Below are 18915 nucleotides of genomic sequence, written 5' to 3' on the forward strand. Positions count from 1 at the left end.
AGACCCGAAACCAAGACTCTGATGCTTAACCCACTGAGCCCCCCAGGCGCCCCACACATGGTATTGCAGAAACTCAGTCTTCCTATGCAGTCCAGGTCTCTGTGCTGACGACATTTCTATTATTGATATCGGGCCTTTCGATATTAATGACACCTTAGTGGCGGCAGTGGAAATAAATGACCTTTTGCTTTTTATTTTTTTAACATCTGAGTCATTTCGCATAGTAGTGTTACTTAGCTCTAAGCCTCTAAGCCACAAGTATCTTTTTTATGTTTAAATAACTAATCATGATTTATTTTCTTTGGAATTCCTAACTAGTGGCCTCCATAACAGAAGCTCAAAGCAGCACCAGGAAAAAGATTCTGAACTTTCGGGAATGTACTAACCTGCATTACTTTAAGATGAGATTCAAAGAACTGTTGAGGAATAGAGCTTAGAAGGAATCTTTGGTGCATCTTCTCTCTAGCTCTCTTTTCTTCCATAGATGATAATGAGGACCTGAAGAAAAAAAAAAAAGTGGGCCAAACAACGTGCTCCAAATTTATTATATTTATCATTCAGTTAACCAGAACTATCTATTATTTAGCATTTTATTTCCCTCTAATTAAGTGACAGCTAAAGACTCTAATAAAGTCTTGAGGTGCCGACCAATTCTTTAGGATCCTCTGAGTCCATCAGAGATCAGTTTTAAGCTGTCCAACTTTGGTGTTACAGTCTGTTCTTGGGATTCAGTACAAGGCAGAAGAACAGGAACCTGCAGGCCTGAATGGTGGGCTGTGATTTGGAAAATGCCCAATTCTTCATCCATTCATCCAGAAATCTTAAGAAACAGCACAATGCATAAGTGATTATGCTCAAAACATCACTGGTACTACTCATACAATAACTAGTAAAGTGAATTGCATAAATATTGTAATATTTAGTAGATGTGAACTGATGAATAGGGCAATTGAATTAGTTGGTTTCTATGATCCTTTGGGATTGGACCATGACTTACTGTGGGTATGTATGTATGTTATGTATTTCTTTGCTTATTCTTTATTTTTAATAACTGATAGAATCCATTCACATTCAGGACTTAGTATCTTTTTATTCTAAACCTTGGAGTTCTAAGAAAACCTAACATTAAGCACCAGATCTTTCTTATTGTTTTAATGAGGAAGTTGGAAGGTTATGTTCTATGGCTTTGTATTTGAGGAGGACTCCTGCTCAGCAGGGTATGAAGTTGCTCATGCTGTCATCAAGGTACAGTAATTATATCCAGATGACAAGAAAACACCTAAAGTTTTGTGCACTGCTCTCCTACTTGGTGTTTCAATGTCCCCCAGGTGTCATGGAGCTGCAGTTACTTAGGAGACCCAGCTCCTGGCCCCTCCTCTGCTCCCTAGGATGTAACCTTGCCCACCAATGGAAAATGGTGCAACCATAATTTAAGATACTGTGATTAGAATTTTTTTTTCTTTAATCTGTTTTTACCAACTCTGCTGTGACTGAAACTCTTGAAAGATCTCTCAACAATATTGAAACTGAATATCCTTTCTAAATGAAATGATTGCCAGGAACATTGGACCTGGTACCTGGACCTGGCTGGGGTTTGTGACCTACTGAGCAGTACAGTCCTGGAGTTCCAGGGGCGGAGCAACTATGATCTGTTGCCCTTACCCTAGGAACGACTCAGTGATGCTGGACAGGACTCTGACACCATCATGGCTGTTCTGTGATTCTCAATCTAGTCAAAGATTTCTGCTAACATAACTGCCTGTACCTCTTGGTGATATACCTTGCCTAGTTCCATCCTATCTTGACCATTTTGCCAAAGTTTTGGCTGACTAACACCCGTGGGGACATTATCAAAAACATGTGCTTCAAAGCTGCCCTATCAAAGTGGGCAGGATCAGGTATAATGAAGTCTCTTTCCAAGTCAAAACAAAAGTTCTTTGAAAATATATTAATACTAGCAGTTAAAAAGCACCGTCTGACCCCACAGAGACTCAGTGATCTCCATAAATTATAGATTACTGGGAATTCTGTTCCATGATTATCAATATTCAATATTGCTAAATGTGATCCCTCATCAAACTTCACCAGAATTAACTCTTAGGGAGCAATTCTTTGATATATTTTTGATGAATATATTATTCTTGAGGAGGTTTATAAGAAGAATATACTTCTAAGAAAAATATATTTACTAAATATATTCAAGGAGAATACAGCTGAAAAATATATTCCTGAAAAATGTGGAAGTATTTTACTGAATATATAAGTAATTATATATAAATATATAAATATCATAAATTTTTAATATTATGTATTTTATGATAAATATATTAATGGTGATGATATTTTAAAAAACAATGCATATTCAGGATCATATATTCTATGATTATCTTTTTAAGGTGCTCAGTCTTCTTCCTTCCCTGCTTCTCCATCTCCAGCCACAACAACAGAGAGCCAGGACTAAGATAAATAAAAATATTCCATAAAATGCAATCACACACACACACACACAAAAAAAAAACCCAAAAAACAGCAAAGCTGGTTGAGTTAAACTAAACAGCTGTAAGAAAGAAGTAAATTTGAAAAGATTTTCATTTAGCAAATGGGCCAGTTATTAAATTATAACTTAGAGAATTGATCATGAAGTGAAACGGCCCTCATTTCCTCAGAAGATTGCTCCTTTGGTCCTCCAGGTGCTGCCTTCTATTGTTATTAATTTCTTAATCAGTTCACCTTTCATTTCTATCCTTTCAACCCCTTAAATACTTTGTTAAAACATCTCTCCTTTAAATTACAAGTGTGGTTTCAACTTTTGTAAACGGAGCCTGCTTGGTAGAGAAAGGAAGAGCATTTCAGGGGAAGAGGTGAGGACGTAGTCACGTAAAGAATGAGCGTGTTATTTCAAGGTATTGCAAATACCCTGTCATGCTAAAGTGCAAGGTGCTTATGGGAGTGACAAGGTTTCTGAGGCAGGCAGAGGTCACGTCAAAACAAAACAAAAAAACACCTTGTAGGTCATTCTAAGGACTTTGAAGCTTATCCTATAGGCAGTGGGGATTAATTCAGAATTTTAAATCAGGAGAGGTACAGCCTGGGTTTTAATTTGACAAAGCTCATAACAATAGCAGAGAATAGGTTACAGGGATAAGGGAAGATAAGTAGGGAAAGTTAAAAGTTTATTGGGACTTCTAGACTGCACGAAATGCTGTGGACTTATTTCGCCCTGCTCGTCCCTAAGTTCAATATTAAACTATGATAAATAATGCAAGAGGCAGGGCGCCTGGGTGGCTCAGTCAGTGAAGTGTCTGCCTCTGGCTCAGGTCATGATCCCAGGGTCCTGGGATCAAGTCCCACATGGGGCTCTGGGGCTCCACTGCTAGGTGGGGAGTCTGCTTCTCCCCCTGCCCCTCCCCCCCTTTATGCTTGTGCTCTCTCTCTTTCTCTCACAAAAATAAATAAAATCTTTTAAAAATTTTAAAAATAATGTAAGAGGCAACTAAAAGGAAGCCCTGAAATGTGGTCAGAGGAAGGCGAACTGGTTTTGGATAACCAAGACCCTTGGTATCTAGACTACTGTGTTTCTAAGAGTATGACTCCTTGCAGTCAGATTACAGCTATAGTGTAGTGTTCATCTTTGACCTAAAGGGTATTATGCTAAGTGAAATAAGTCAGACTGAGAAAGACAAATGCCATGTGATTTCACTCACATGTAGAATTCTAAACAAAATAAAACAAATGAATAGACGAACAAAAGGCAGAACAAGCTGATGGTTGCCAGAGGGAAGTGGGGTGTGGGGAGGGGCCAAATGGGTAAAAGGGAGTAGAAGATACAGATTTCCAGTTGTGGAATGAATGAATCAGCACAGGGAATATAGTCAATGATATTGTCATAGTGTTGTATACAGATGGTAGCTACACTTGTGGCGAGCGTACCATAATTATGTATAGAGAAGTTGAATCACTATGTTGTGCCCCTAAAAATAATGTAACACTGTGTGTCAACTAGACTCAAATTTAAAAAGGAAAAAAAAAGAATATTGAAAAATAAGATAATATCCAGAAAAGACTAACAGTGAATAAGGAATGTAGCATTCTGTCCTTCAAAGAGGAGGTGAAGGATCTAGAAATGTTTAAGAATGCAAGATGGATAGGAACAGTCAATAATAGCTGACTTGTAGAATTTGAAGCTCTGCCATACAAATAAGATTTTAGAGTGTTTTCTGTGGTCTAAGAAGGGAAAGTCCTAGATGAACAAGAACAGGCCAAAGAAAACGGGTCTCTCTGAAGAGAACTTTGATAACAAGTAAAAGTGTTAAAGATCCAAGTTTCTTTTTTAGAAGGTAATTGATTTCCAATTAATAAATGGATTCACCAGAGGACAGATGACCACTATCCGGGAGTGTTGTAAGGGTGGGTTCATGTATTGCCACTACCATCAGAATGCAAAGAGAAATTCTCAGAGAGATGAGACAGTTCTAAGGGAATATCCCATGTTCTTAATCATTATGTTGGCCGTGGATCTGAATCTTAGCTTTGCCTTTCACTACATATCCATATATGTTCAATATATGTTAGAACAACACCTGCCACATAGGATACACTTATTCAGTAATAGCTATGATGAGGTTGATGTTATTATATGTGATAGCAAACCTTTTATATATTAACATATACACACTAATGATAGTGATGGTATTATGATGCCACATTTTCACCGCAGTGCTGAAGGAAAAATTACACGACAAATCAAAAATTAGGAGGCTACTCAGAACTATTATGTTTATTTATCTTAAAAATATATACGATTTGGTCTACAACTGCATTCACTCTTTCTTAATTTCATCTCATGTATAAGTACCTTACGAACTGTCAAGTAGCATTATACCCCTGGATTGTCTATTCTTGAGTTAAGCTCAAAGGAAGGGCAACTGGAAACATGAATTTCACCATCCATTAAACTATCCCAGGAAATAAGTGTATTATATATAGACCTGGCTAACCAATTTTTTACCAAATGATTTGATTTGGAAAATTATAGTCACCACTTTTGTTAATGAGTATAGGACTTATAACATAGAATTCTTTCAAATTAAATATTAAGCCTTCTTACACTTAATAGAGTAATAATAAAGAAGAATAACATGGGGGTGCCTGGATAGCTCAGTTGGTTAAGCGTCTGCCTTCAGCTCAGGTCATGATCTCAGGGTCCTGGGATCCAGCCCGCAGGACATTGGGTTCCCTGCTTGGCGGGGAGTCTGCATCTCCCTCTCCCTCTGCTCCACCCCTCCATTCATGCTCTGTCTCTCTCAAATAAATCTGCCCCCCCCACTCATGCTCTCTCTCTCTTTCTCTCAAATAAATAAAATCTTTTAAAAAAAGAAAATTAAAAATTCCAATTTCAAGTGTATTTTATGCTCTCAATTTATGCTGCCAATCCCTTCATTTTCAGATGCCAATTTAATCTATTTTTTTTCTGTCTCTAGATACAACCCTGCTATTAACTGTCACCTCTGCTGCCTCTTTATAAGTCTGCCATTCCCCCATCCTGCCTGTGGCTCAGCTCTGTGCCCTAGCGTTCACCTTATTAAGATGTAGATCAAGCTCTAATGACACTTGGCAGCAGCTCATTTAAAATAAAACTCAATTAAATCAGACAAAAATAACAAAAAAAATACAGGTTATGGAAGAGCAATTAGGGAAAAGTTCACAATTTTCTGTAACAAGGGAAGCCAGTATGGGTTGGGTGTGATGTCGTAATAAACGGAATTTTGAAAAGAAATAATTAGATTTAATGCTATCCCTGAAAGTCAAGAATATATGATGACTATCTTTCCAGGTTTTAAAAAGTACATTTGTAGTCAAGTGAACTCGTAAAGAATAATTTTTTTTTAAAGATTTTATTTATTCATTCGACAGAGAGAGAGACAGCCAGCGAGAGAGGGAACACAAGCAGGGGGAGCGGGAGAGGAAGAAGCAGGCTCATAGCGGAGGAGCCTGATGTGGGGCTCGATCCCATAACGCCAGGATCACGCCCTGAGCCGAAGGCAGACGCTTAACCGCTGTGCCACCCAGGCGCCCCCATAAAGAATAATTTTTAAAAGCATATATAGGGTTTAAAGACATACATGTATATCTAATCCGTTCTTACGTAAGCATTTATTGCACGCTTACTGCATGCTAGTGCTGTGCCAGATGCTGGTGATTTCAAAGATGGAAGGACTTGGCCACTGCTCTTGGAAAGCCCACAGTCCATACAGGGGAGGCAGGCATATAGAGAGATAATACATTGTAAAAAGCAGGGCTGGGACCAGAGAGGCTAGTGAAGCCCTCAGCTCAGGTATACCATTGAAGGGGGTGCCAAAAATATCTTAGTAATCAAAATAAATCAAGTTTTGATTTTTAAAAATCAAAATTGATGCAAACATTTCATGATGCAAATAGCAAAATTTTAAGGAAGCAAGATCACTATTACTGATTTTTCCTTTTGCCTCAAGCCCCAGTACTGCTCAGCACAACACTGGTCAGAAATACAATGCTGGGATAGGTACAGGGTCGAAGGGGTTCTGAAGAAGGAACACCTAAAGCTGTTATGAACGGGAGAAAGTTAAGATCCATGAACATGTTCCTAGAGAATATGAGAGCCATCTTAATGACAAGCCTGAGTTTGCTTGATAAAGATGCAAAGTGGGCAGGTATTATAATATAGAGCAGCATTCAACATAGATGTCTGTAAAAACATACAATTTTTGCTTTTAATATGGTTTCTCCAAAAGAAATTATCTAAGTAGGAAAACAATTAGACAAGTTCTGTAACATATCAGTAAGAGTTCTGAACAAAGATGACTATACAAAAATATAAAAGTATTAATTCATTCCAGAAAGTGATGTGAGAAACAAAGGCAAAAGAAAACTTAAACTTCCTTACTACCTGTTAGCCCACTGACAAGTCCCCGAAAGAGGCAGAGTGACCTTCCTCCAGGAACTCCACTGCCTCGATGCTAATACTTCGCTAAGGGCAAAAGGCCAACCCCAGGATCCTGTAAGTCTACTTTAACATATAAAAATTCCTTTGGAAACTTCCTTTATCTCTGCCCCTAAGATATACGTTCGCAGTCATCCCCCAAGCATATGACCCACGGGTATACATCTGAAGAGTCTCATGACTGAGGTTTTAGTAGACAGTAATAAATGACCTTTTCCCAACAATAGCTAACCCCCCAAGGTCCCGGAAACCTGCTTCCAAAATGCCTTAGAGACTTATACAATCCCTAACCCCCTTCCAACTTGAAAGTAATATAATGGGCCACTCCTCACAACCCCAGTGCAGCTCTTTCTGCCCATGGGTCTTGTCCCCATGTTTTAATAAATCCACCTTTTTGCGTCAAAAACGTCTCAAGAATTCTTTCCTGGCTGTTGACTTGGAACCCTAACATCTTGCCTACATCAAAAGCACTAATGAATGTCATCTAGAACTTCTAACTTTGTGATTCAAGCCCACATTAATTATAAGAATAAAAATCTAGATGCATTGCTATTTCTTTACAGTGGGATAACCAGAGGGCCTCAGCCACATAGTTCTATGAGAACTTTATGAATCTTATTTTCTGTATGACTTGCTTCCATCTGTTTATCCCTTTTTAATTTGGGTAATTGTGTTTTCCTCCACTGGTAGCCTCTTTGTTCCAGCACACCCTAAAGATCTGATTTCTGTATCTCTACAAATGTATATAACTCGGTCCGGAGTTTTATACCTAGCCAATTTTTGGACTTGTAAATGTAAAATCAATTCTCTTCAGACTGATGTGACCTGATGGTCATTGACCATGATGTTGGAAAACAGAAGAAAGATTTAACAGGACACATAGATTTTGCCATTTTCTTGAGGGCATAAAATAGTGTAATTTATAGCACTTTCTTCTGAGTTGCTCTTGTATGTAATTGCTGTTAATTGTGCTGTTAAAATACTTATATTGTTTATCAATAAAATAATTTTATAATATCAGGCCCTAAGAATCTCAAACAAACCGCTGAAGTCATTCTTAGCAAGAGAACCTTGTCCACCCTTGATTTCCCAGGGTCCAGTTAACAGCGAAAATGTCATGTCATGATGGCGTCTTGTTCTGTCTTTGTATATTTTCTATGTGGAATGTGAGCCACAGAAGACCTCGTTGAGTGACAATAAAAGAACAATTCAGCTGCATACAGAATCTAGAAAATATCTGTATTTCATTAAAGGAGTAAAGTTACACAAGGAACATTAGGAAGAGGAACAATCAATAAGTTAGTGGGCTTGAGGAGGACCCATAGCTCTAATGAAAGGGCGGAACTATCCACAGCTGCGCAGAAAGGACATGGCTCATTTCTACTTCCATTCATTTTAATCTAACATATGACAATTGCGTTTTACTAATATTTAATGTGTAGACTGATTTTCATGCCCTCCAACATCAACTGCAGTACATACCGCACCTTCAAGGAAAATTATGAGTTCCGTAATTCCGAGCTATAAGCAACAGCGCCCTCCTCTGTTTTCCATATTTTGCAAAGCATGAATATGTACTTGTTGCCCATTAAGTGGACTGAGGATTATATCATCTGGTTTTAACTCAAACTAAGCCTCAGGAAATGAAGTAGTGGCTTTAAATAAATTCTTAAAAAGAAAACAAGAATTGTAAATAATAGTGATGTCATTCCTCAGAGGTTTTATTTTTACTTCTAGTATAAGCTCTTCATCAGCCACATTACTTGGTAAAAATAATGGCAAGCTAATCAGATTTGACGACATTGGCCAAAAATTCAAAATATTAGGAATGTTACTTCCCATATACATTTGTATTCACTATTAATAATGGCAAATTTGTCTTAAGAATATGTTTTCTATTTTATAAATTGGGTCATTGTGATATATCTTTCTTTAAAGATGGTCATTATGTATCATATATCACATAAATTGAACTTCAAACTAGATTTTTGAATTCCTGTATCTCAAAGTATTTAAACCAAATTTTCCAAAGATAAATATTGAATCACATGGCTTTCACTAAAATGGAATGAATAACATTTTTAGTGAGATGAAAAAATTGAAAAAGGTGTAAATATACTTAATACTATGTTCATTCCATCCCTTATGGATACCTATTCCTGTGTACTTTATGATATACATATTGTATTAGCAAAACAATGTTGGGATGTAAGTAACTATAGACTGGGGGAATAAGAACTCCTAAAAATGTATAATGGTACAAGATTGATCAAAGAAGTCTGGAGAAACAACTGCCCTACCCATTCAGTTCAGGCCTCTTAACAAGAGTAGAAAGATAATAGCAACGTCTGAACGGATTCTTAAAAGGTCTGACCCAGCTGGGTCTAGGACAATTCTGAGGCCAGAATAATTGGAAGATCCTATCCTACAGAAGAAGGTCATGTTGCTGAGGTCAGAGATAGGAGACAGGCAGCCAAGATCAGAGCAAAAACTAGTCTTCGTTGCCTAGAAGTTCCAGGAACCTTTACGTGAGTATGCTTGTTTAGGGTTTTACTTTACCTTTTATTTTTATGTATATTTTTGGCTGTTTTCTATAGGGACTTTCTAACCAAGATAATAAGGATATTTCTAAGTAGACAGCTTTCCTTAAACTTGGATCTCAAGGATATTTAACTTTGCGGGCCATGCTGTTGAACAATATAGTGATTGCTAACACAACTATCAGCTCTTTCACTTGTAAAATAGTCATTCGATGACTAATACTCTGACTTTAGCATTCAATCCCTGTGCCATAGGTAAGGGTTACAGTCTCCCTGGGAGGCTTTAATATCGTAGCCAGTATCTGAGTTTTGTGTGTGTTTTATGTAAAATCAATACTGTGACTAAGGAAGCTGGTTTATTTTGATTTTTTTTAATTTGAATATTACATTAAAGTAATAGTTCTCAACCATGAGCAATTTCCCCTCGCCCAACCCCATGGGTGGGAGCATTTGGCACTGTCTAGAGACATCTGGTTCCCACAACTCAGGGGCTGGAGATGGTACTAACATCAAATGTTAGTACAGAGACCAAGGATACTGCTAAAAATCCTACAATGAATGTGCGGGACAGCCGCCCCCCCTCTCCCCCCGCCCCCCGCCACAACAAAGAATTAACTGGCCCCAAATAGCAATAGTGCTGTGCTGAGAAACACCGCCTGAGAGGGATCAGCCTGTTGGTCTGTACTTACTTCTTGAGTTCAGGGGAAAAAAAATTATCTAATTATTATATTGGAAAAATCGTTTTTAAATAGCCCCTTTCAGTTATTTTTTTAGGTTACCTTTGCATTTTCTCTCTTTTCTAGAACATCTCTGTTCACATGAAGACATTGTGTAACAAAGGCATTTTTATTCCTCATTTTACCACCATTTCATTGTTATTGTATTTATTCTCGTTAAATAATTTCTTCTCTTTATCTAGTTTAACTGTATAGCAGCTGAACCACTGTTGCTACTTTTCTCTTAACCTACTTTGTTTATCAATATGAGTAAATATTAAACGCTGTGGGGACCCATTTAAGAGGAAGCGCTCTATGATACACATTCTCACTTAAAAACTACCTCTCTCCACATGAATAAATAAATTTCCAAGCAAGTGACTGAGCTCTTTAGTCCTCTTCTTTGCATTTTTCTCTCATGTGGTTTCTTTCGCTGCTGAAAAGCGGCAATGCTCTTATTTGATTAGTTTTAAATTTTTTCCTCACAGCATTAAATCCCCATCCACATGCCTTTGTGAGGCTCTAGCTACTTCAATGACCTATCTTGCTTTTCTTCACTGCTGCTAATAGTTAGCTTTCCACACTGAAATCCGTTCTCTAATTCATATTAACAATTTGATAAAAGTCGGGTAACGGAGGCAAAAAAATGTTATTCACATTGTTCAAAAATTCATCTGTAATATGAAATTTTCACTTGAGAAGAAAGCATATTGACAAAGGCTACCTTACGTGTAGAAAGAATCAATTTAACAGGATAATAAGGTGGTACTAAGAAAAGGCATAATAGAAATAACACAAAAACTGGATTTGGAGCAGATAAAATTTCTCAACTCATAAAAAAATGGAACTAATATTCTATAACCTTAGATGATAGTATAGAACCATACTTATTTTTGAAATAATCTTAGAACTCGTAGATAAGTATATAAACACCAGATTTTAAGTGAAAATAGCCCTAAAATGTGAGGCTCACTTGAAACATAACTATTGATGAGATATATGAAATACTTGTGGGGAAAATTTCAAAAGAAATGCTTGAATAATTTAGCACAATAAAATGATATAAATATAGAGAAAGCATTTTTGAAGAATGTCATCCCCAATACACACACACAAACATGAACAGTATAGCTTAAAAGAAAATAAAGCAGAAAAATAAAAGTAAAGTATAAAAGGCACACAGACTTTTTTAAGGAAATGATAAAATATATAAACAAAAACAAAAGATTCTCAGAAAAAAATTTAATAGAAATTAACCCTTTAGGATATTTCCAAAATGAAAACAGTCAAAACCTCCACACATTAAAATAGAAATCAAAATAAGTATTGCAGGTATTTCTTTCTAGTGTACTTTAAATAATCAGTTATACAATAATTTAATATTTGTTTTAGGAGAAACTATGAAAGGTGAGGAAATTGCCCACGTTATTTAGGGATTCAGCCCAGGATCTAATGCTGTGCTAGGTACCTGGGAAATTAACTGTTACGGATACTCAAAGGCATATAAACTCCAAGCTAGGGGAGGCTTCTTGGAGGAGTTGGACCTTAACTAATAGATGTGCAGTAAATAGAGTAGACATTTCAAAGTGGAGGAAATGGCACAGCCAAAAGAAAAATCATGGTAAGAATGTAGTAACAGTGAAAAAACTCCCATTGTTTTAAGGCATGTGAAGAGGAGTGACAGGGAACAAGATTGGATAGGTATTTCAGTTTAATAGGACATAATTCTTAAGAGCTACTGAGAGAAGGAAAGTCAACTGAAATCTATGTACTGGTCAATGTTCTAAAGTCTATTATGATTCTTATAATACATAATGACTGTAAGAACTGATTTTTTTTTTCTCTTCTCTGTTAAAAATTGGTACAAAGACCTGGGACTTAATGGCCAAACATCACAGCAAAACAATTTGATTCTACAAAGGAGGGGGGAAGGGAACATTATGAGGATCCCCAAACAATAACAGGCTGTTTGGTTCCATGGGAAGATTACTCTTACTTTTACAAGGAGTCATCGAGATGACGTTACATCAAAGAGTTCTTTCTGTCTACACATATCAGTATAATGATGTCTCCTTCATTTTACAGTTGAAATCACTGGAGTCAAATTGGTAGGACATGCACTTATAATTCATTTTCATTGGTGGTATTGAGCTTAGACTAATTCATTCTCACTCTTCTCTCCATATTTGGTGATCCATGATGTTTCATTGTCTACTAAAATATGAATGTAGGCACAAAAATTCTAAAAAACATTATTAACAAACCAAACCTCTTATGCACAAAAACTGTAATATGTCACAAACAAGTGGAGTTTATTCCAGGAAAGGAAGTGTAGTCTAGCATTCAAAAATCAATTGATGCAATTTATCACATGAATTTAAAATGTGGAAGTAGCATTTAATAATTCTATAGGTGCAAAAATAGCTTTGGAAATCTCAACATGAACTTGTGATTTTAAAAGATCCACTAACAAATCAGGAATGAATATGAACTTCCTTACTTTTATAAGGATAAATGCAATAATTTTCATATTTGGTGGTCCTATATGAAAAAACCTTTGAGGTTAGAAATAAGACAAGAGGGGGCGCCTGAGTGGCACAGCGGTTGAGCGTCTGCCTTCGGCTCAGGGCGTGGTCCCGGCATTCTGGGATCGAGCCCCACATCAGGCTCCTCCGCTATGAGCCTGCTTCTTCCTCTCCCACTCCCCCTGCTTGTGTTCCCTCTCTCGCTGGCTGTCTCTGTCAAATAAATAAATAAAATCTTTAAAAAAAAAAAAAAAAGAAAGAAAGAAGACAAGAGGGCTCACTATTACAAATTCTAGTAAACATTATACTAAATCTTCTAGCCAGTTCAATAAGACAATTTTTGAAAGAAGGAATAAATACCTATAAATTAAAAAGAAATAAGGGTGCCTGAATGGCACAGTCAGTTAAGCATCTGCCTCCTGATTTCCTCTTGGGTCATGATGTCAGGGTCATGGATTAAGCCCCACATTGGGCTCTGTGCTCAGTAGGGAGTCTGCTTGGGATTCTCTCTGCCTCTCCCTCTCCCCCTCCTGCTTGTGCACACGTTCTCTCTCTCTATCTCTCTCTCAAATAAATAAATAAATAAACAAAATCTTAAAAAAAAAAGTATTGTAAAACAGCATGATTGTATATGAAGAAAATAGGTAAAACAGAAAACTATTAGAATTTATCAGCATATTTAGCAAGTATTGTATATACAAGGTTAATAATATACAAAAACAATCTGTTAAGCACTTCTCACCCACTTACTGGCATGTGCATATCCTTTATGAACTATCTTGCCCAGTCTAATGTCTATTTATTTAAAAATTATAGTCTGTATTTTTCTTATTGTTTGTGGGAGGTTTTTAAAATCTCTTATGTAAGTAAGTCTTATGTCACTTATGTAGTCTAATTTGTCAATTGTAATTGTTTATGAACTTTTTCCTTCCTCCAAAACCATGAAAATAGCCTTTTTTCTCTAAAAGCTTTATTATTACAGCATTCACATTAAAATCAATAAACCACCTTGAGCTGAATTTTGAGTGGGGTGTAGGGATCAAGATTAATTTTGTTCCCATTTGGTTTATCTAAATGACTCAGCACCATTTATTGGAAAAAATAAATTTTCTCTACTATTTAAGTCACTTTTTCCATAAAACAAGTGTGCATAATGCAAAGATCAGCTTTGTGAGTAATTTTGCCAATACCACACTATCTTAATTGCTATAGATTTATGTCTATATTATACACAGTATATTAAGCCCCACCATATTGTTCCTTTTCTTAAAAGTTGTTAAAGATATTCTTGGTCCATATTCTCGCATTGCAGTTCCATATACATTTTGGATATTCAGATTGGCAATTTCAGTAAGAAGCTATGGGGAATGTAATTAAGATGGCCATTACTGTATAGATTAATTTGATAAGAACATACAACTTTATAATATTGATTCTTCAAAGCAATAAAAATGGCACATAAGTACTCTTTAATTGTAGCCATATGTTACTTATATAAGTTTTACAGTATTCAACTATAAGACCTCTTCCTACAAAGTTACAGTAATCAAGGCAAAAATTCATATTTTTGGCATCTAATTCTTCAACTAATCTAAAAAATAAAGCCATATTGAAAGTTACCTATAGAGGTAAAATCTAGTCCATCAGTCTGATTTATTCTCTTAATTGAACTTGCATTTGAAAGACAGCCGTGAGTTATTTTTTTTAATATTACATTTGCATTATTTCATACCCACATTTAGGCTCTTCCTTTAGCATAAATGTTAATGGTTATGTTAATGTAATTCATATTCTGAGTCAAAAACTGTAATAATAAAACTGATTCAAAATTTAGATTCTATAAGGGAATTTAGAGGTCTATAAAAATCAACTTCATGCCTATGTTCCTAATCTCTAACACAAAACTTCTAAAATAGTCCACCAAATTAGTGGTAATCATGAATCCTTGCCACAAATCAATTGGAATTAGAGTCACCAAGCCCATTCTATTATTCCTACAGCATTTTGAATTTGGGAGAATACCCTAGCTCATGGATACCAAAAAGTCATGAACCTTTGTCTCCTTTAGCTACTTCCTCTTTAGAACTCGAATCAGGAAGTTTAGAAATTGAATATTGCTCAACATGTATCCTTTGACAATTATATGAACTGAAAATTGTTTAATTTTTTTGGATTTCTAATTGCAGATGCTTTAAAATATGGACATCCCTTAAATTTCAGATCCAAGTTTTAGATTGTACTTAAAGTTTAAACCAGCAAGGGCATTCTTTATTTAAGCCTTGACTACAGTGTATGAGCTAGACTTTGTGCTGTATTTTAAAATATGTACAGTTAATATTTATAAAGCATCCTACAAAATGTCATCCTGGGATTGAAACAGATGTGAGTCAGCAAGTCTTACACTAAAATGTTAGGTATGTTTCAGGTGTAAATTTGAGGAAGGGAGGTAAGTTCTTGGTCAGTTCAGTAAATATGTAAGGAACTTATTAGAGAATATATTTTCCACTCCAAATTTCAGAATTGGGAGCTTGCCATCTCTGATTATTATAATGTTGGAGACCATCTGCCTTAGAAATTTGGGCAAGAAAGAAGATAGTGATATTTTCTGGCTCTACTCAGAAAATAAAATTAAATAAATAAGTAAAGGAGTGAATAAATGAATGAATGAATGAACAAAAACCAAATAGATGAATAAATAAGTTGGCTAAAGTAATCAAGTGGCTGAAGTTGCCCAATACATTGATAATAAAATTAAGTACCACTCTCGTAGTTCTTCTTTCACTTCAGTGTGCTTGAGTGCAATGCTTTCTTTGTAATCAGAGGAACATGACATAAGATAAATTATTATTCCTGTGCACCCTCACCTTCTTTAGGTTTTCCCCTGCCCCGTGTCTCTAAAGAGCTAAATAGAAGAAAAAGGGCTGGCCGAGTTCCAAGTGAGCTGTAGTATCAGTAGTATGCACACGGTGGAATTTATTTTGAATATAACGTTCTCCAGAGAAGTTACTAGTTCACACTGATACAAATACAGGTCACAAAATACTGAAAAATACACTCTGGGATCTGCACATGAAAGATTGAAAGAAGCAAAATACAGTAGTAGTGTGGGCCTTTAAGTATCTCATTCTTGGGCCTGCCAGAGGTTCAGCATCTTTTAAGAAAGGTCTCTTGACACGTTCATGATGGCAGAAGATAAAATGTTGCTTTCCAAAAGCATGCACATATGTCTTACTGGAAGACAATGTAACTGTAACCTGGGGTTATGTTCCTTGCTTTAAAAACCTTCCTTGGCTTCTATCTGTGAAGATTTTCAAGCTGACAAAGGATTTCGACTTATACCTTTATTCTGTTGTAAAAGAATATCCAGTCCCATTAAATGATTCTTTCTGCATTTAAAAAACACTTGAATATCAGCAGTAAACACTTGAATGTCCGTATATCTTAAATATTCAGATCTTTTCTAATAAGATATCTCTCTGTACAGTATTTCCCCTACAAAGTCTTATTTTATTTTTACTACAGGTTATTCTCCCATTTTAAACACACTCTTATATTGGCTGTTTGCCTGCTTTTCCTTGGTACTTTATACCTTTCTATTCTTTCTTTTCATTTTTTCATACTTATTTTTATCTAAATATGATGCATCATACCTATAATGAATTATGGAGGTTAGAAAAAGTACTTAAAAACAGTTTTAGCTCTATTTCCATATCAGTAAATATTGTTCTAGACGCTTCCTTCTCCCCACCCTCTATCCCCTTTGTAGAAATGACTTTCTGGGTTTCAGTGAATACTCACTAAAACAAGGAAGTCATTTTTCAGTTTTGACTGTCAAATGAGATCTTTTTGTTTGTTTGTTTAAGTTGGCAGCAGGACAATAAGCTTTGAAACCCCAGCTTTGTCAAGACAGTGGGAATTTTCTTTAGCATATCACAACTCAGCCTGGTAGTCTCAGATGGTACAAGTGCATCCATAAGATGTTTCCTGAGAGTTCAAGTCTTTTTTAACTGAACTTCCCCAGAGTGAGGTGGGATGCTGGAAACCACCTAAATGTTCAAGCATATGAGACTGCTTAAAGAAATGATGGTACTTCCAAGTGAAATAGTATGCACTCATTAAGAATGCTGTCAGTAGTTGTGTTTAACACATGATAAAAATAAGCTGATTAAACATAATGTTTAATATAAAGATGTACAGAATCTTTGGAATTCAGTTGTGAATGTAACATGCTCAGAAGAATGGGTTGTTGTCAGATAACAACTCTCCATCTCCCTCTCCCCCCTCTCCACTGTTTCTGTCCCTCCCTTCCTACATAGTTGTCTCTTTGACTTTGTTTCTCATTGTGTGTCTGCTTCATTATTCACACACTCTCTCTCTAATCAGTTTTTCAGTTTGTTTATCTACTTATATGTTGTCCTTAAACACTGGCCTCAAATAAAATAAGATTAAAAAAAAGATTAAAAACAAACAAACAACAACAAAACCACTGGCTTCTCAGCCCCCATGTTTTTCTACTTGTTTTCCTAATGATTGCCTATGTCCAAATTCTCATATTTTTGAACATAGTATCTGATTTGCCCATCTTGTCTCAGAAGTTCATAGCTAACCCAATAAGCAGTGGCTGCAGGGTGTAAGTGGTCAAAGAGGGTATAAAGTTGCCTACTTCAGGGTCATGGATAAAACAAGATTTGTATGAAGGGAATGTATGAGAGGAAATTACTTATATTTCTAAGATAAGCTGATACTATCTGATACCTCATACATAACATTTTTTTCTTAATTTTTTGCTTTACAACATCTTCAGTGAACTATACTATTTGTTTGAAAAAATAATAAAATAATTTTCTGAACAAAGTCACCTAGGATAAAAAGAAGCTCCAGAAGGAATTCCATTTCTATCACTAGTTACGATATTGATGTATCAGAGGCCACTAAGTCAGGGACCAGCCAAAGTTGGATATATACAAAGGGCAGCTGTTATGAGGCTTAGAACCATTATATGAATTTCTATGGTGTTGATATATATATATATATTGAAATAAATATTTATATTTATCTATTTATATATATTTATATATACTTATTATATATATATAAGATATATATATATATATATTTGTATTCAAAGAGTCATACTCTTTAAGCCACTCAAATCTACTACATTGAAAATCCTTTCATATGATTGAGGCTTAACTACACTGAGAATTAAAGAAAGAGATAGTATTTGTATTTTTACCATTGAAGTGGTCTTTACTTTGAAGAGGGATCAGAGACCTTTTCATTTATAACATGACTAAGGGATTTAAACAACAAAGACTGTTTACATTATTTTGTTCAGTAGCTGAACACGTACATGGAAAGATTGTACTTCCTATGCCGTAAAAATTAGGTGAACGTGTGTCAGGCTTTGGCCGATGATGGCCTGAGCAGAAGTGAGGGGTGTTACTTTCCAGTGGAAGCTTAAGAGCTGGTGTGCAATGGCCGAGCTTTCTCTTTCCCTCAGCCATCAATGGTGACTGAGTGATCAGCCTGGTTTCAGATGAAAAGATGTGGAAGAGAGCTTTCAGACAACAGGCAGTGTTTGTGGAGCATGAGCAAAGACCCCGCCTTTGTTATGTTAAACTATTGAGGTTTTAGAAGCTGTACATCACTGTGACATGGTTCCCCCCCTTCATGAGCGATGTGATTAATTTTATGTAAGATAGGGGCGCCTGGGTGTCACTGATCCCGGCATTGTGGGATCAAGCCCCACATCAGGCTCCTCCGCTGTGAGCCTGCTTCTTCCTCTCCCACTCCCCCTGCTTATGTTCCTTCTCTCGCTGGCTGTCTCTCTGTCGAATAAATAAATAAAATCTTTAAAAAAAAATTTTATGTAAGATAATTTTTAATACGGTTTTCAGAAAAATAAGAGGACAGGCTTGGAATGATACCGTATAGGTTCAAATCACAGCTCCACAATTATTTTTGTGTGTGCTACCTTTGCGAACGTACGTATACTTTCCTTTGCCTCACTTTCCTCAAAGGGGAACCTTTCTTCATAAGGGTGCTGGAGGAGTAAATTTGATACGACTTGTGTGGAAATAAATGAAGACCACCAAGGGAGAAAAAGCAAAGGCTATTTATTCAGAGATGGTTATAGCAAGGAAGTCAGTCGC

Source organism: Ursus americanus, chromosome 19 (assembly GCF_024610735.1).
Source record: "Ursus americanus isolate L20-20 chromosome 19, mUrsAme1.1.p, whole genome shotgun sequence".
Lineage (NCBI taxonomy): Eukaryota > Metazoa > Chordata > Mammalia > Carnivora > Ursidae > Ursus > Ursus americanus.